The sequence below is a fragment of the Mustela putorius genome, unplaced genomic scaffold, assembly GCF_011764305.1.
Source record: "Mustela putorius furo isolate JIRA1106 unplaced genomic scaffold, ASM1176430v1.1 tig00000174_pilon_pilon_pilon, whole genome shotgun sequence".
In the NCBI taxonomy this organism is placed as follows: Eukaryota; Metazoa; Chordata; class Mammalia; order Carnivora; family Mustelidae; genus Mustela; species Mustela putorius.
The window spans coordinates 32,996,444-33,016,052 of record NW_025421304.1 but is presented as its reverse complement, the minus strand read 5'-3'; the positions used below and the strand labels follow the sequence as shown (position 1 = coordinate 33,016,052).

Genomic DNA, 19,609 nt, shown 5'->3' with positions numbered 1-19,609 from the left:
TATGTATTTATCTCATTGCTACGAACAGTAAAATCTTGGGTTTGTTGTTGTTGTTTTACTAAAAAAAAAAATCCTAGGTTTTTCTATCAGGTTATGAGCTTTCCTAGCACAGGCCTTTCTCATCTTTGTAACGCTGGCTCCACACAGTGCTGTGTAAGCTTGTGTGCTCATCTAGGTTGTGTTTACCCAGAGCAGACCCTGAGACAGGTTTGGGTACAGGTCATTCGTGTGGGAGCCGCCTCCAGGAAGCCCCAGCAGGGAGGTGGACAGGCTGGGAGGGAAGCTGGGTAGGATGTGGATTCTGGCAGGTTCCTGCCAGTAGCGGCTGGTGCTCCCTCGTTCTTCTAGTATCTTGCAGAGGTGGTGAAGAACACGGCAAGGGCAAGGATGCTGGGGTAGTTCTGCAGCTCCCATCTGTCACTGGCTCAGGACTGCAACCACATGCCCTCAGTCCTCAGGCTGTGGGCGGCAGTTGCTTGCGGTAAGATGCGGCTCAGCGTGTGCCGTGATGGTGAATGCAAGTCCATGGCCAGGCCCTGTCCACACCTCCCATATGCTCTTCATTGCTCCTTACCCCAAGGCTTTCGCTCTCACTGGAGCGAGTAGGTGGCAGAAGCAAGAAGCACGTAGTGGTTACATAGAAACGTAAGAAAGAAAGAGATTTGAGAGCTTGCTTCCATGGTGGAAACGATATAAACACCAAAGAGAGCAGCCATGGGAGGAATGGAGTGAAGTGAACAGGGCTCTTCACACTGGCCCTCCTCAGATTCTAGGCCAGCAGTTTTCAGGCTGTGGTTTACAACCATCATTTAAAAGAAATAAAATGGAGGGGGGGGTTGTGTCTGGATGGCTCCATTGGTTAAGCGTCTGCCTTCAGCTCAAGTCATGGTCCCAAGGTCCTGGGATCCAGCCCTGCATCAGGCTTCCTGCTCCACGGGGACCCTGCTTCTCCCTCTGCCTCTGTCTACTGCTCTGCCTGCCTGTGCACGCCCTCTCTCTCTATGTCAAATAAATAAGTAAAATCTCTTAAAAAATAGCATACTATACTATTTTGTAAGTATTATTTCATAAAGTTTTTATACTGAGTGACAAACTATCTTTAGTGAGGGTTGAGATAAAAAAATGTGAGGCTGTAGGCTGAAGCAGCCTGTTTTTTGCCTTGTAATTGTTAAATTGTTTGAAAGGGATTCTCTTCAGACCAGTAGCTTTCAGACTTGATTGACTCACAGTAAGGATTGCATTTTATAGGATGCCCTAGTACGCTCATAACAATAGATGTAAAAAAGTGAAAGAAAACCTGGTGAAATATTTACCTTTGCTACACATGATGAATTCTTTTTTTTAAAGATTTTATTTATTTATTTGAAAGATAGAAATTACAAGTAGGCTGAGAGGCAGGCTGTGAGAGAGAGAAGGAAGCAGGCTCCCTGCTGAGCAGACAGCCCGATGTGGGGCTCGATCCCAGTGGGATCATGACCGGAGCCGAAGGCAGAGGCTTTAACCCACTGAGCCACCCCGGTGCCCCCACATGATGAATTCTGATTTTCTATTTTACATAATAGTGTGGACTATGTATGATTTTTTTAAAAAAATGTCATGGGCCACTGAACTGATTTCATAATCTACTACAGTCTGAATTTGACAGATCATCTTTTGAAAAAACTTAACCCAAGTTTTTTACTTGGTGATATTATATGTGGTATTATTAAACATATATGTGGTATTATTAAACAGGGTCTCTGACATCTATTAAAAGTTTTACTGTAAAAGCTAACTCTGTATTGAGTACCACATAGAAATAAAGGCAAAGTTGCTTGTACCTTAGGGTTCAAGCATAGTTCATTTCAACTAGCACAGTTTTTACTTTTTGCCTCCTTGGTTATTTCTTTAGATAATCCCCTTTTGATGCTTAGAGATTCTGCTTGGAAACCATGTGTGTTTCAGAAAACATTCTGTTGCTATAATGATGATGATAAGTAGAGGAGGGAGAAGTGGTAGCTTAACAAGGTCAGCTTGCCTCAGTCACTAAGTCACACGGTGAAGCCTCACTGTTTTCTGGATCCATGCCTTCCTTTCTTAGAAAGAGCCAATAATTCTGAAGGATAAATTGCTGAGATGATATCAGTATTAGGGAGACCCAGCAGGAAACAGATGGCATCCTCAAATTGGGATACTTTGAAGAGAATGTAATAACTCACAAAGTGATGAAAAACCAGAGATAGGATAGTGTGGTGTACTTGGGACCAGTAAGATGGGGCTGCATTACTTTCCCTAGACCTGAAGGGGCAAGAGGGGGACAGTTTTGGCACTGAAGACAGGGAGGGCCTCCTGACAGGAACTGAGCCCCTCACTTGAGCAATGGACTCTGCAGGGGGAAGCCAGGGGCATTACTACCCAGATCTCCCATTCCTCCTCCTCTTCCATCTCTTGCCAGGACACTCCATTCTGACGCTTATTAAAATGGTAAGGAGGACATAATTGGGATTATTGCAGTAGGCGGCAGGACTGTCACAATAAGGGAGAGGGATGGGGCTCAGCTCTCTGTACAGCAAAGACAGCTGGGGGTTTATGGCCAGGGAGCAGAATGAGGGCAGTAGGAAGGTGTCTGAGGATGGAACATTACTGAGAGACCCCAGGGGTAGGGAGATTTTTGCTAAACAGACTTAATGGGATCCTCACTGAAGGCAGGCTGAGTATGTACTTACACGTTGAGGGTGGGGAATGAGGAACTTAATCAGATATCCAGGCTGATCAGATATGAAGAGTGGAGCATTCTCTCAAAACTGAGCTAGCAGGATTCTTGCTAAAATTGGGCTAAATTGTTAAAATGCACACCCAGCAAGGATGGAGGCCAAGATTGAGGCCTAGTTGAGAAGACGGCTCAAAGGAGCCTGACCAAAGTTTGATGAAGAGTGTCTTTCTCCAACTCTTCATACAGGACCCCATCTGGGACGGGGAGCAGAAGGACAGATGGAATTTAGAGGCACCAACCGGTAAAATACCTTTCAGTAGATGAGTGGACTGCTAACTCCCTTATAAAAGGGTCAAGTGAAATTTCACTAAGTCACTTTCTTGATTGAGATCAATTTCTTCTAAAGATTTTATTTATTTATTTATTTGAGTGCAGGGGTGGGGGGTGTGAAGGGAGAGAGAAAGAGAGACTCTTAAGCAGGCTGTAGCCTCGCGTGGAGCCCAACATGGAACTCTATCACATGACCCTCAGGTCATGATCTGAATGAGCTCAAACCAAGAGTTGGGCACCTAACCAGCTGAGCCCCCCAGGTACCCCTGTTTCTTCAAAGGTGCAGTAGTGAAATGTAACAGAGTACAAGGATATGTCTAACTGAGTAAAAAAAGTGCTCAGAGTTGTACATGAAAATTTCTGGATAAATCCAGAAGGTGACCTTTAAAGTTGGCATGATCATTTTTCTGAAATGCATCTCAGAAAGTTTCTCCAAGTTGTAGTTGTGTGTGGAAGAAAACAGGGTCAAGAGGAATGCATCTGGTCTGGGGTGTCCAAGTGGGCACATTTATCAGTGCAGATAGTAGTATATGCTGCAGCCTGCACATGCCTGGTGTGGGAGGTCTTTTCAGGGAAAAATCTATAGAAATAATCCAATTTATTAAAATAAAATTATTATAATACTTTTCCACAGATGTTTTTCATTTTCATTTTTGAAGTTGCTTCAGTTTATAGAAATTGTCCAGCAGAAACACTTTATTTGTTTATTTTTCTTCTCTCTAAACAGATGTAAGCAATACAGGAAGACCAGAGCAGGAGGGTAAAACATCCTGTCCCACATTCTTTGCTAGCAAATAAGAACAGATTCACAGGAGCAAATGTTTGTAACTGAAAATGCATTTCCTCTACATGTCTAAAATAGCACACTGCTTGGGCTATAAAAAGCCAAGGTTTATGCTTTGGGAATGAAGTAAACCAAACACCCAGTTTTAATTAGAGGCAGGAATCACAGAGGATAAGAAGCGTGCTCCACATTTGGCTGTAGAAAGCACAGTATACTCAGCTTGGTGAGTCTGTATTCCTGCAGTTCCGTGGCTCTAACCCATTCATCCACGGGATCCATTTCTTGCCCTCCACCCGTCCCGCAGCTCTGGCAGCCCCCTGCCGCAGTCCTCACTCCAGCGCTGATGGCCGTTGGAACCCAGCTTTCGCGGGCATTCGGCTAAATCAGCCTTCACCCCACATTACTCACCTATTCCAGCAGGAGGCTGCTCTTAGACTTGTTAAAGTTGATAATCCTAGCCAAAGGCATCGACTTGTTACACTAAGGGCTTACTGTTTAGTTGCCACCTTATAGATTGGGAATGACCTGAAGCAGCAAAACATTGAAGAATGAAAAACATCATTTTTCCATGTGTTTTTTTTCTTGTCGTCTCGGTCTTTTGACAAAAGAGAGCGAAAAAAAACAAAGACCTTATCGTTGAGTCTCCACACAACATCGTGTGTGGTGTCAGGTTAGCAACGTTTTCCTCCCATATAGAAAATTCAGAATTCTGGGGCACCTGGGTAGCTCAGTGGGTTAAAGCCTCTGCCTTCAGCTCAGGTCATGATCCCAGGGTCCTGGAATCGAGCCCCGCATCGGGCTTTCTTCTCAGCAGGGAGCCTGCTTCCTTCTCTCTCTCTGCCTTCCTCTCAGCCTACTTGTAATCTCTGCCTGTCAAATAAATAAATAAAATCTTTAAAAAAAAAAAAAAGAAAAAAGAAAATTCAGAATTCTGCGCAGTGTCCTGCTGAAGGTAGAAGACCCAGACTAGAGACCTGTGAAGACAGTAGCCCCTGTCTGTTTCTGTGCCTTGTCTGTGCTCAGTGTGTTTGATCAGTTGGCACCCAGGAGCCTTTCATCAGTGCAGCATTCTTCCTGCCTGAGCAGGTACCTCGTCCCTCCCAGCCTCCTTGGACAGGAGTTAATAAGACCTTACTAGCTTTTAAGATTTTGCATTTTTCAACATGCAGTCTTCTGATTGAGAGCATCGTGCATGTCACTTAAAGTAGCAGGAATTAGGCATAGCCACAATATTAGGTGGAAGCATTTCTAATTTTTTTTTAGAAGATTTTATTTGACAGAGTTCACAAGTAGGCAGAGAGGCAGGAGAGAGAGAGAGTGAAAGCAGGCTCCCTGCTGAGCAGAGAGCCCGATGCGGGGCTCGATCCCAGGACCCTGGGATCATGACCTGAGCCGAAGGCACAAGCTTAACCCACTGAGCCCTAGGAGCCCCCATATTGGTAATTATTATAATAACTAAGATGATTGGAAGAAAGTGGGTATTTCAGCAGGTGACCTGTGATATTATGTAGTCTTTAAGAGAACAAATGGTATTAGTCAATTTAATGATTTAAAATTGGTTGTGCTTTTTTTTTCTTTTTAGGAACAGCTTTATTAAGCTATTTTTATTTATTCACCAATTTAAAATGCACAGTTCATTGGTTTTTAGCATATTTGCATAGTTTTGTGTTTGTAAAGCTATGCAACCACAATAATTTCCATCACCCCAAAAAAGAAATGCAGTCTCTCTCCATCCCTACCTATCTCCTATGCGCTCAGGCAGCCACCAAACTTCGTGTCTAAGTTTGCCTGTTTGGACATTTTATAATTGGAATTGGGGTCATACAATATTTGCCCTTTTCTGTCTGGCTTCTTTGATTTAGCATACATAATGTTTTCAAGATTTATTCATGTTTCTGAACTGCATAACTTTTTATGGCCAAGTAGTACTCCATCGTATGACTATGCCACATTTTGTTTACCTATTCATTCATTGATAGACACAGAATTGTTTCCACTTCCTTGCTATTAAAAATAATGTGTCTCTGAACATTCGTGTGCAGGTTTTCATGTGGACGTGTGTTTTTATTTCACTTGGGTATGTACCTGGGTGTGGAATTGCTCGGTCATACGGTAACTTGGACACGCTCTTGAGTAGGAGAGTGAGCCATAAGAGAAAAATCCAGGAATGGTATGAAGGGTTGGTGCCTTGGGTTGCCTAGATTTCTTCCACTGTGATTTCTCTGAACCATGTACAGTTCTGTATGTAAGCTCCAGCTGTAGGAAAAAAGATGGATGGAAAACTGTGATGTTCAGTAACATTATTAAAGCAATGGCTAGAAAAAAGGTAAGGCAGTTTCCTTCCTTCTTAATTAATTCTAGAAGTAGGAAGAGTGATTTAGGCCTTTTGATTTGCTTCCGCAACAAGGTTTAAGCTTTCTACTTAGTGAGATTTCCTGTTGGATGATAATTTGGGATTTTAGTTTGGTTGACTCAGGGCCGGCCCTGTTCTTATTTTATTGCTGTTTGTAAATAGATGTTCTTGACCTTACCACTAACTTTCGGATTTAACTTTGTTATTCTTAGTGGTTGTGGTGCTGTCAGTAGGAGGTGTTCAGAAATGTGTGGTGAGATATTTTGGTTGTCACAAGACTTGAGGAGGCCACACTGGTACTTAGTGGGTGGAGTTCAGGAGTACTAAATCTCTGCATTTGCTCAGGACAGTTTGTACGGGGACGAATTTTCTTTTCCAAAATCCCCTTAGAGAGACACTGTTTTCGGGAGCTGGAGTGCCTCAGCTATATAACCACTGGGCTTTTCTTCAGTTTCTGGTTTGAGACTCCACTCCAGGGCAGGCATTCACAAACTGGCAATCCATGGACCGAGCCTGTCCTTGGATGTTTTTATTTGGCTGGTATTTAAAAACCAGGAAACTCACATAAAAATCTGGATTACTGGCTTTTCTTTAGAAACGAGAAGTTGTGCCATGCCCTCCGTCTTCCCTTACAGCACAGTGAGCTGGAGCAGAGTGTGTGGGGTTTGCCCTTTCCTGGCTCAGATTCAGCTGCTGCTTTCTTCCTGTTACCTGCTGGGTTCCTGCTGTAGTCAGGTGTTTTCAACACTGGGTTGACATGTTTCCCTTCAATGACCAGATCAGTTTCATTTTGGCACCAGTTTGTCCTTTAGATTAAATATTAGACATACTATCTTCTGACACTGTATGTTAAGTGTTTTTTACCTTTCCTCAAAAGGATAAATAGCTCCTATTGACGGATTTCCAAATTTAAGGCACAGTGCTGTGTTTCACATGTATTATTTTATTGTATTTACATAAATACTTTTAAGAGGTAAGTGCTAATTTGGTACCCATTTCACAGACCAGACACAGAGGCTTAGGGAGGCACCATTGGCTTGTAGAGTTTCTCTAGTTGATGGTGGAGGCAGGATTCCAGTCCACATCCATTTGAGACAAAGGCTGAGCTCTCAGCCACTGTGTCATACAACTGTTTTTTCTTCCCACCTAATTGGTCTTTTTAGGTAAGAAGTATCTCTTCAGCTTTATAACTGATGAGGGGCTCTTTGAAAGCTATTTTGAATTTTTTGGTTTTTTTTTTTTTATGGAAATGAGATGAATGTTTCCTCCCTTTTCCTTTGTAGGCTTTCCCCCTATTAATAACCACAGCTAATTCAGGTCTCCTGTATTGGATTTCAGTCCCATAACTCTCTCATGAAATTGAAGGTGTAGCACATTTTAAAAAATGTGTTGCAGGTATGTTTGTACATTGATAATCTGTCAGCAAGCAACAGTGAAGCTGTGGACAAGATGTGATCAGTCAGCCGGGGGTAAGAGCAGTAATGGTTATTGTAGCTTCTGGGTGGTAATTGGCTTCTGCTGAGGTCTGAGTCCTACACTGTATGCAGCTTATATGAGGGTGTTGCCAGGAGAGCCAGGTTGGGAGATAATCCTTGCCCAGTTGGGCTCAGTGCATTTCTTCCAGTGGTCATTTGTTCTAGGGTAGGAGAATAGCTTTTGAGAAGATACTACTTTCTTTTTTTTCTTTAAGATTTATTTATTGAGAGAGAGCGAGCAAGCATGAATGAGAGGGACAGAGGGGGAGAGAGAGAGAGAATCTCAAGCAGACTCCCCTCTGAATGCAGAGTCCCCTGCGGGACTCAACCTCACAACCCTGAGATCATGACTTCAGCCAAAACCAAGAGTCTGATGCTTAACCAGCTGTGCCACCCAGGTGCCCCAAGATGATTTTTTAAGGACCTGCTATGACCGTTGAAATGATTGATTCTGACAGTGTTGGTGGTCTTGCTTTTATTTTACTTGGCACTCCAGTGTCATGTGTTTTGTAATGGGGCAAGAAAACATGCACTGGACTTTCACCTTTATGTTCCTCAGTGGATGCTAATTATTTAGCGTCATTCAGTTTTAGTTCATCCTTTTTTTTTTTAAAGACTTCATTTATTTATTTGACAGCTCGAGAGAACACAAGCAGGGGAGTGGGAGAGGGAGAAGCAGGCTGCCGGCTGAGCAAGGAGACCCATGTGATTCCATCCCAGGACCCTGGGATCATGATCTGATTCGAAGGCAGACACTCAACCCACTGAGCCACCCGGGTGCCCCAGTTTTAACTTATTCTTAACTTGCTTTTTAAATATACCTTTGTAGGTTTTGCAGGTACAGAGTAAATGAGTTTGAAGTTGAAATTAAATTAATTCCCTAAAGATTTCCCCATGAATAGTTGGAATATTTTGAGTTTATTAAAGGTTATCTCATTCACATTCTTGATTTGAAGATACTGTTCCAGGCTAAGCTAGCAATGAGAATAATTACAAATGGAGAGATTAATAATACTTTTTTTTTCTTTCCTTTTTTTTTTTTTGGGTTGGGGAGGGTGGTTGAAGATTTGACCAGTTGGGTCAAATGGTGAAATGCCAGCCAATGTGAGCATCTAAATGAGATCTCAAACATAGAAAAGCTTTCAAGGCAAGAAAATTTTTCCTTTGTGGTCACCAGGATTGGGGTAACCTCTCTCGGTTTGGATTGAGTACCTACAGCAGATACTGTGAACGTAGGAAGTGTCCCTAGTGGTTTTCAAGGTTGCCCACAGTGGGACAGAGTCTAGTGTTTTTAGAAAATCCTTAGAGGATTTGTACCTTATTACACAGAGCAGCTTTCTTCCTTTTGCTCTTATCATTGAGTTATAGTTGCAAGTTTCAAAAATCTGAGTTTTAAGAACGGGGTGGCTATATGTGTTACAAACTTCTAAAACTTCATTTTGCTATAGGGGCGCCTAGGTGGCTCAGTGGTTAAGTCTTTGCCTTCTGCTCAGGTCATGATCCCAGGGTCCTGGGATCGAGCCCCACATCTGGCTCCCTGCTCTGCGGGAAGCCTGCTTCTCCCTCTCGCACTCCCTCTGCTTGTGTTTCCTCTCTCGCTGTGTCTCTCTCCTCAAATAAATGAATAAAACCTTTCAAAAAATTTTGTTTTGCTACAATACGGTACCCTTGGTTGTACCAGTTTTCTCTTGGTGTGAAATTCAAGTCAGGAAAGTACATGGGGTGCTTTGCTGGGAGTGTGGGAAGAATAGGAAGAATGGCTGGAGTTTTGGTGTTCACAGAGCTTAGCGTGGTAATTGGAAATTGACTTGGAAACAAAGTTGTGGAAACCTTTCTTTAAGGAGAGAATTGTGATGCTCTAGGAATGAAGGGGAACTATTTTGGTTACCTAATAAAAATGCTGATTCCTTGAGTTCGTTTCATGTGCATTCTTTCAGTGTACACTAGAGGGCAGAACCCCCCCAGAAAAGATACTACTTTGGCAGGGTACAAGGAGCTTGGAGCTTTGATATATGAGTGCTAAACAGTTTTCTTTGCCTAATTAGATTAGTCTTTTGGCATGAGATTTCTGTATGCTACATTGTTTTCTACATTTTTCCTAAATTAAAATTTGTTTTGTTTTCAACTCTACCATTGTGCTTAGAAAATGAAAGATGGTTTTTCTTCCCTCATTTTTTCTTGGAAAGGCAAAAGCTTTTTTTTTTTTTTTTTTTTTTTAAAGATTTTATTTATTTGTGAGAGAGAGACTGAGACAGCATGAGAGAAGAGAAGGTCAGCGGCAGAAGCAGGCTCCCCGTGGAGCTGGGAGCCTGACATAGGACTGGATCCCAGGACTCGGTCCTGGGACTCCCGGATCATGACCTGAGCTGAAGGCAGTCACTCAACCAGCTGAGCCACCCAGGCTCCCTTGCAAAAGTTTTTAATCATTGTTTGCTTTTTTATTACAAATAAGAAAGTAAAAATGAGTTCCGCCACTTAAATTTTTTCATAAAAGAGCAATGAAATTTCCTTGCCACCTGTCTGTTCTTTTTTCCCAACCCCAGAGGCTGACACAGTTGACTTTTAAACAACATGGTTGCTGGGTCATCAGGTAGATGCACCTTAAATCCTACCAGATGCTTGCCAAATAGGCAATACCCATCTGAATGAAGTGGCTCTGGTATTAGGTGAGAGGGCCCTTTCCCCACACCATGACTCCCATCTGTCAGGGCTTTCACCATAGTCGAGACATTAACTGGATTTTTTACAGCCTCCTGGTTTCATTTTTTTCAAGACAGCCTAATGCTGTATTTCTGTATATTGGCCAAATGTCAGTTAAGATTTGAGTATTGCCCATAGGTAGTCTCCATACTATGTCCAGTTTTCACAGTTAGCCAATTCTCAGTCATCTGAGAGTTCAGTTATAAAAATCTGAGTTTTATAAACACTGAGAGAAATTGTGAGCCAATTTAGGACCTAAGTATTACTGGTCTATTAAAGTGCTCTGTGCTCTTGCTTTCTTAAGTCCTTAATGTTTGAAGTTAGTATTCCCAAATGTTTTATTTAAAGTCAGTGAAGAATGTTACTTATCCTAAGCATAGCAGTCAGTGATTCATGTTTTCTGATCAGGTTTTCATATAGGCATCTTGCTGCCATTTCATGGAAGGTTGTGATCACACAGAAAGATTCATATTAGGTAAATATTTTAATTTGGATCAGGGAATTTTTCTTATGGGAGAGGCCAGGCAGATGTGTTCTAATTATTTTGGTCAGGGGTTGAATATGAGTCCGATCTTAAGTCCAGCACTTCCTGTATTCATTTGCTTAGCCCTGGATCCTTGCCAGAACGGCTACCTGAGGGAACCGATGATAAATTTAAACTGAACTCACTTAAAACTTCTAAACAAGGCTAATATTTCTGTGTCATTGAGAAAATGGAAGATTCTGAACAAGCATTAATCTTTAGATCTAATAATTCTGGATGTATAAGACCGTAAAAAAAGTCACAGGCTTTTGATTATTAGCCACTTCTTGAATTTGAAATGTGGCACAACAATTTCAGTCGTTGCTAATTTGAGAATGAATGGGAAAAATCCATGTGTCGCCTTGGCTTCTGCTTTAAACTGGGATCTTTTAGCCCAGTTGCTTGTGAGATAGATGGTGAGCTGTAGGAGGGAGAAACCAAAGGATGAGAGTTTTCTCTCCAGTCAGATGGAGCGTGACTTGTTTGGACCAGAAATGAGAATCAGATCCAAGGATAACCATGTGCAAAACACTATTGATCTTGGTCTCTTGTCTACTGGCTGCGAGCTTTAAAAAAAGATTTGAGAAATTCCTTTTAGAACTTTAACCACAAGCATCATGTCTGCTTTCCAGCCATGTTTCTGTGTTGTGCTGTGGTTGAAGCAATTCTGAGTTTTTTATGCCATTTCAGAAAGTCATTCCGATTTAGCTTTGGTTGGACCAGTCTGAACCTCAATTTCTCAGTCTTGATGTGGTAAAGCCAGCTTTCCCATTGGTCTATAACTTCGGTCAGCTGTGTGTTTGACAGTATTGTGTAAGAACCAGCCAGGAAGAATTCCAGCTACATGAAGGGCTAGATTTTAAAGTATCTGTCTTTATGAAATTGGAGTTGTATTTTTTTTTTTATAAAGATTTTATTTATTTATTTGACAGAGAGAGATCACAGTAGGAGAGAGGAAGGGAAGAGATCACAGAGAGAGAGGAAGGGAAGCAGGCCCCCCGCCGAGCAGAGAGCCCGATGTGGGACTCGATCCCAGGACCCTGAGATCATGACCTGAGCCGAAGGCAGCGGCTTAACCCACTGAGCCACCCAGGCACCCCTGGAGTTGTATTTTTTTTTTAAACCCCTTTGAGGTAGGAGTTTGGTTAACACCATAATGAAAGCAAAGCATTGATGTTTCTTAGCCATGGTAGGGAGGGTCTGTGATAAAGACGTTTATTTTCCTTCTATTTTATCAGTTGCTGACGAAATTGGTTGGCAATGGAAAATGAAACACAAGTCCTTTCTCCCTATGATACACTGTCTCAGGCCACTCCTTCCTGATAAGACTGGTACGCCTCTGAGCTTTCTGCTGCCACCTTTACCGTATTTGTTTAAGGTTTTCTCAAGGTTCACAGACTGTCTTCTCTTTGTGCGTTTAATAATACTGTTCCTCTACTTTAAAGCTTTACCCGCCTCTTTGATGTTGGCGATTCTGTGCTCTGCCCTTCCATACTGCCTTTCTCCTGAGCTCCAGACCCGTATTTCTTATTGCTTACTAGAAATTTATTTTGGATTTCCTTGACACATGTACACTGGTCCAACATTTGACTCATTTTCTCTGAGTCCCCCCATTTTACAGAGCTGAACAAATGGAGCCTGTGAAGTTAAGTAGCTTGTCCAAGGGAGAGGGCGTGGACTAGAATTAAAGGCTTCTTTCCAGTCCAGCGTGGTCATCTGCTGGGCCAAACTGCCTGCCTGTCTCTGGAGGAAAAAATGTGCCCCATCGTTCGTGTTTGGTTATTTCCCTTTCTTTTCCTTGCCTCCCCAACTGCCCAATCCATTCAGAGCTTTTAATTCTACATTCACAATGTCCGCAAGTACTCATTTCTTTTCTTTTTTTTTTTTTTTTTAAAGATTTTATTTATTTATTTGACAGAGAGAGATCACAAGTAGGCATAGAGGCAGGCAGAGAGAGAAAGGAGGAAGCAGGCTCCCTGCTGATCAGAGTGCCCAATGTGGGACTCAATCCCAGGACCCTGAGATCCTGACCTGAGCCGAAGGCAGCGGCTTAACCCACTGAGCCACCCAGGCGCCCCGCAAATACTCATTTCTATTCTTTTTGCTCCCTTGTCTCTCCTCTTTCTCTCTGTATTTCATCTCATTCCCATTTGCCTTTTTTCTGGATCTTAAGCATCTGTCTCTGTGTGGTTTGAATATTTTCTCAAGGTTTGGACTATTGTAATCATTTCCTAAGTTTACTTAAAGGCTGCAGTCCCTCTTCCTGCTTCCACCCTGCATGCCACTGGTGGGATAATTTGGCAGAGATTCAGTTTAGATTATGACACTTGCTCAAAAGTTTGGTACCCATGTACAGTTACGTTCACGTTCTTTAGTAGCCTGATGTTAGTGAACACTGTACTGTAGCTGTGGCCAACCATACCTTGTTCTGAATTACTTTGACAACCAGAGAGGAGTCCTTCCCTTTACCCATCTTCTCCTCCCTCAGCTTTATTCAGCTGTTCTCTCCTCTCCCTTACATGCCCTCATCTCTCCCCATCGGTTGGAATCCTGCTTGTTTTTCAAGCCCCATCTCTGCCCTCATACACTCTTCCCTGATAACATACCCTCGTTGTAGTTCTTTTCCACTAACAGTCCCTTAAATGTTTGACCATGAGGTATAGTTATTTTATTCCTTCTTATTTGTGCCCTACAAAGAGTAGAGGCTCTTTTAAGCTCTTCTCTTGACTTTGGGTTTCTGCAGTTTTAATACAGTGTAGTTTCATGGCTTTTGAAAGTTCCGAAAAATTCTCAAGCTTTGTCTTTTGAATATTGCCTCTTTGGCATTCTGCCAGTCTTCTTCTACAACTCCTGTTAGGTGTATGTCAGATCTTCGCAGTCTGTCTTCCATGTTATTCCACTTCTCTTTGGTATTTCTAATCTCATTATTTGTCTGAGTGGCTTTCAGTTACTTCTCTTTTCCAGGGCTTTGCTTTTTCTTCAGCTGTGTCTGATCTCTTTTAATCTGTCCATTGGGTTTAATTCAGTGGCTGAGCACTTGATTTTTTTTTTTTAATTCTGGGGATTTTTTTGAAAAAAAAATTTTTAAATTTTATTTATTTGAGAGAGCACAGGTAGAGTGAGGGGCAGAGGGAGAAGGAGACTCCCCTTCCCCCGCCAAGCAGGGAGCTGACATGGGGCTCTGTCCCAGAACTCTGGGATCATGACCTGAGCCAAAGGCAGATGCCCAACCAATTGAGCCACCCAGACACCCCTGTTTGGTTTGTTTTCAAATCTGCTTGTTCTTTTTCCATAGGATCTTGATTTTGAGGCTTTCTTTTATATTTGTAATCATTTTATCTGTATACTTATTTATAGTTCCTGTCCGATAGGTCTTTCTTTTTTTTTTTTTTAATTTAATTTATTTATTTGACAGACAGAGATCACAAGTAAGCAGAGAGGCAGGCAGAGAGAGAGGAAGGGAAGCAGGCTCCCCGCTGAGCAGAGAGTCCGACTCGGGGCTCCATCCCAGGACCCTGGGATCATGCCCTGAGCCGAAGGCAGAGGCTCAGTGAACCCACTGAGCCACCCAGGCGCCCCTGATAGATCTTTTATGAGAAGTTCTTGGGGTTCTAAAGTTAACTTTATTTTATGTTGGCCTTTTTCCCGTGGATTATTTTCTTTTGTATTTAGTATTTTTTATTCATCTTTAGCAATGTTTTGTCTATGAGGTGATATCCTATGGCCTGGGATGAGTTGTATTTCTCAAAAGTAGGGGGGAAGTTGTGTCTTCGAGACACCCTGGGCTGGGCTAATTTTTATTGTTAATTTTTTGCTTTGGAGCTCCTGGAACACTCACATATTACAATTGAAATTAGAATTGTGACCCTCAAATCTGTGTTACTCCAGACTCAGGGTTTCAGTTCTCAGAAGATACTTTCCCTCTCCCTACAGCCCAGGCTGAGAGGCTTTCTTGTTTGCTCCCCAGGCTGTTAGGTGAATTCTTCCTGATCTGTCCTTTCCCTGAGCAGGCATAGAGTTCCACTTTATTTAGGGTTTTAGTTCTTTTTTTAAGATTTTATTTATTTATTTATTTATTTGACAGAGAGAGAGAGAGAGAGCGCGAGCGAGCACGCACAAGCAGGAGGAGCAGTAGGCAGAGGGAGACAGAGAAGCAGGCTCCTGGCCGAGTAGGGAGCCCGATGCGAGACTCAGTCCCGGGACCCTGGGATCATGACCAGAGCCGAAGGCAGCCGGCTAACCAACTGAGCCACCCAGGCATCCCTAGGGTTTTAGTTCTAATTCTCCACCTTCTGTGAGCCCAAGACCAGTCCTGTTATGTGGGTATAACAAAATCCCGGTGGAAGTTATTGAAACTTCTCCCCCTCCCCATGTGCAGCCCTATAGTCACTGTGTCTGCTCATGTGTTTCTGCTGGGGTTTGCACTTCCTTCTCTGATCCTGGCTCTTGGGGTTTCCCTTTCTCTCTTGTCAGTTTAGCTATGCATCTGAAATAATTTGGGGTATATTTTTGCATCTGAAATAATTTGGGGTATATTTTATCTGGCATTTCTAGGTCTTTATCTGGAAAACGTTTGGGTTATATTAAACATCCATTTTGTGTGAACTAAGAAGTTCGTTGTGAGCTCTTTAAGGGCTAATACCCTACATTGATTGTTTCCACGTTTCCCTGCCACTAGCACAATTTTGATTTGAAATGACTTAAAGGAAACATGTTGATGACTCTGAGCTTAAGAGGAAATAGCCACTACCTTTAAAAATACATCTCATAGGGGCGCCTGGGTGGCTCAGTGGTTTAAGCCGCTGCCTTTGGCTCAGGTCATGATCTCAGGGTGCTGGGATCGAGTCCCGCATCGGGCTCTCTGCTCAGCGGGGAGCCTGCTTCCCTCTGTCTCTCTCTGTCTGCCTCTCCATCTACTTGTGATTTCTCTCTGTCAAATAAATAAATATATAAATAAAATCTTTTAAAAAAATACATCTCATATTTCTGATACCTAGTATTTCATATTAGAAAGAGAAGCTGTCGGAGAAGCTGTTGCTTCTCCTACCCAAGACCTGCTAATTTTCCTCATTAAAATGCTGCATCTCTTAATTGTTCAAGGCTCTTTTTTTCTTTTGAGCTATTTGAATTATTCTATTTGTTGGGTTTCCTTATTCTTTATTTTGAAATGAAGTATCTGGAAATAACTTTCTGATATCATCTCTAAAGCATCCATGAATTTTCTTGTGTGAAATTCTCTTATATCTGTATCAATTTATTTGTAACCCCCCTTTCAGCCCCATCTTACCATTTTGAAAATCATTATCCTTCATTATTGTGGACCTTTTTGTCTGTCTAGTTTCTGACCCCCTCGAACTTGTATATGCCACTCTTTGTGGGAGGCAAGAAGCTATTAAAACCCCTTGATTTCCCACCCTCCTTTGCTTCTTTTAGTTAGGAACTTGGGCTTCATGAATCAGACATCTGCCCAAGGTGTGAATCCAGGGCTGGTGAGGCAGAGGCAAGGAGCACTGCAAATCTCGGGCCCTCTTGGGGGTACCCCTCTTGGGGGTACCAGCTGCAGCGTATGCATAGCAACCCTGATGGCTGTGTCTTTGCCAGTGTAGTCTGTGGTGTGATTGGGAGCCCTTGTTTCTGGCCTCTGAATGTGCTTTTTGAGTCCTCCCAGATTTTGTGAGTAACCCAATACTTTTTTTTTAATCTTATTTATTTATTATTTGAGAGAGAGGGAGAGAGATTGAGATAATGACTGGGAGGAGGGGCGGAGGGAGAAGCAGACTCCCTGTGGAGCAGGGATCCTGCCAAAGGCAGACACTTAACCCACTGAGCCACCCGGGTGCCTGATCCAATAGCTTTTAATTATTGTTATTAAGGCATTTATTTTGAGAGATTGTAGATTTATATACAGTTGTTAAAATAATACAGGGAGATTTCTTGAACACTTGACCCAGTTTCCCCTTATGGTGACATCTTATAATATCACAACCAGAATAATGACATCAATACAGTCAAGATAGAAAACATTTCCGGGCGGGGTGTGTGGGTGGCTCACTTGGTTAAGCATCCAGCTCTCAGCTGATGATCTCATGGGTCCTGAGGTGTAGCCCCCATGTGGGGCTTTGCACTCAGCAGGGAGTCTGCTTAAAGATTCTGTCTGCCTTTCCGCCCAACTTGCATGCATGCATGTGCAAGCTCTTTATTTCTCTGAAATAAAAAAATCTTTAAAAGATTTCCAGACCACTAAGATCCTTCATGTTGCTTTGATAACCACATCCATTTTTCCTGCTCCCCCTCTGGTAACTGGTAATTTGTTCTTCATTTGTGTAATTTTGTCATTTTAAGAATGAAAGCATACAGTATAAAACCTTTTGAAATTGGTCTTTTTCCCTCTGCAGATTCATCCAGGTTGTGTGTATATCAGTAGTTCATTTATTTTTATTGTTGACGAGGATTCTGTACTGTGAATGATTGTTTCATGTTCTTCCAATGAAGGACATCTGGGTTTCCAGTTTTAGGGCTATTACAGATGAAGTGCTGTAAATATTCATGCACAGGTTTTTTTTGTTAACATAAATTTTCTATTGCTACTATGACAGATTATCACAAATTTAACTGCTTACACAGCAGAAACTTGTTCTCTTTTTTAATTTTGTAGACAGAAGTCCAAGATGGGTCTCACTGTAAGAAAATCAAAGCAGGGGGCGCCTGGGTGGCTCAGTGGGTTAAGCCTCTGCCTTCAGCTCAGGTCATGGTCTCAGGGTCTTGGGATCGAGCCCCGCATCTGCTGAGCAGAGAGCCTGCTTCCTCCTCTCTCTCTGTCTGCCTCTCTGCCTACTTGTGATCTCTGCCTGTCAAATAAATAAATAAATCTTTAAAAAAAAAAAAGAAAGAAAATCAAAGCAGGTTTGTGTTTCTTGTGAATGTAGGACTTAGATTCTCATTTTCTTGAGATCTTGTCAGCTGTGGACCCTTCCCACCTTCTAGAGACCATTCCCATTCTTGGTTCATGCCCCCTTTCTTCTGTTTTCAAAGCCACCAACAACTTGGTTGATTTCCCTCTCAAGCTATGATCTTGACTCCTCCTTCCATTCATCTCATCTCTCTGACCCAGCTGGGAAAGGTCCTCTGCTTTTAAGGATTCCTATGATTAGGTTGGGCTGACACAGATAACCTAGGATAAATCTCCCCCATCCCAAGGTCTTTTCTCTTAATCACATCCCTTTTGCTGTATATGGTAACTAATTCACAGATTTGGTGGCGGGGGGGCGGAAAGGGTGTGGATATTTCTGGTAGCCCTTTTAAAATTTCATTTCTCAGAGATAAATGCTTGGAGAGGGGTGCAGTTGCTGGGTCATATGGTGGTTGCATGTTTAGTTTTTTTGCTTTTTGTTTTTAATTTTTAATTTTAAGTAAACTCCAGACCACATGTGGGCTCAAACTCAGACCCCAGGATCAAGAGTTGCATACTCTGCCAACTGAGCCAGCTAGGCACCCTCATGTTTAGTTTTTGTAAGAAACTGCCAAACCTTTGCAGAAAGGCTGTACCATTTTACATTTCCACCAGCAGTGTGTAAGAGATCCAGTTTCTCCATATACTCATCAACATGTAGTGTTGTCACCAATTTGTCATTTTAGCCATTCTGATAGGTATATATTGATGTGTCATTATGATTTTAATTTACATTGACCTAATGGCTAATGGTCTTAAAGATCTTTTCAAGTATTCTTTTGCCACCTATGGATCTTTGGTGAAATGTTGATTCATGTCTTTTGCCCACTTCCTAATTGTATTATTTAGGTTTTTATTTTTGAATTTTTTTTTTAAGATTTTATTTATTTATTTGACAGAGAGAGATCACAAGCAGAGAGAGAGGGGCGGGAAGGGGCTCTCTGCTGAGCAGAGAGCCCGATGCGGGGCTCGTTCCCAGGACCCTGGGATCATGACCTGAGCAGAAGACAAAGGCTTTAACCTACTGAGCCACCCAGGCGCCCCTTTACTCTTGAATTTTAAGAGTTCTCTATGTATTCTAGATATTAGTCCTTTATTAGATATGTTGTTTGCAAATATACTTTTGTCCAGTGTGCAGCTTGTCTTCTTTACAGAGCAAATATTTTTAATTTTGATGAAGTCCAGTTTTTCATTTTTTCCACTTATGAATTGCACTTTTGGTGTCAAGTCTAAGAATTCTTTCCCTAGTCCTAGATCCCAGATTTTCTCCTTTGCTTTTTTGTAAAAGCAAATTTTAAAATTTTTTATAATTTTACAAATTATATTTATAATAATTGTACATATTATTTTATAAATAATATATAGATAATTTTACAAATTATATAAATGTGTATATATACATATATATATAATGTAAATATTTTTATAAATTGTAAAATTTTATAATTTTATGTTTAACATTTAAACCCATGATGTGTTTTGGGGTTAATTTTTACATAAGTTAGGATGTTTAGGTCAAGATCAATCTTTTTTTTTGCCTATGCTGTCTGTCCATTTTCCAGCACCATTTGTTGAAAAGACCATCTTTGAATTGTTTTTGCACCTTTGTCATTGAATTGCTTTTGCACTTTTATAAAAAAACGTTTGGCATATTTATGTGGCTCATTTCTGTACTCTGTTCTTTACATGTATTTATCCTTCTGCCGGTACGACACAGCCATGACTACTAACCTGTATAATAAGTCGTAAAATCTGGTGGACTGATTCCTCCCACTTTATTCTTTTCAAAATTAATATTCTATT

The 19,609-nt window shown here is 41.8% G+C and overlaps 1 protein-coding gene across 1 annotated transcript in view; it reads left to right on the top strand.

Moving 5' to 3' along the window:
- CFDP1 (craniofacial development protein 1) overlaps positions 1-19,609 on the top strand; it is a 126,309-nt gene that overhangs the window by 24,956 nt on the left and 81,744 nt on the right. The window lies entirely within an intron of this gene.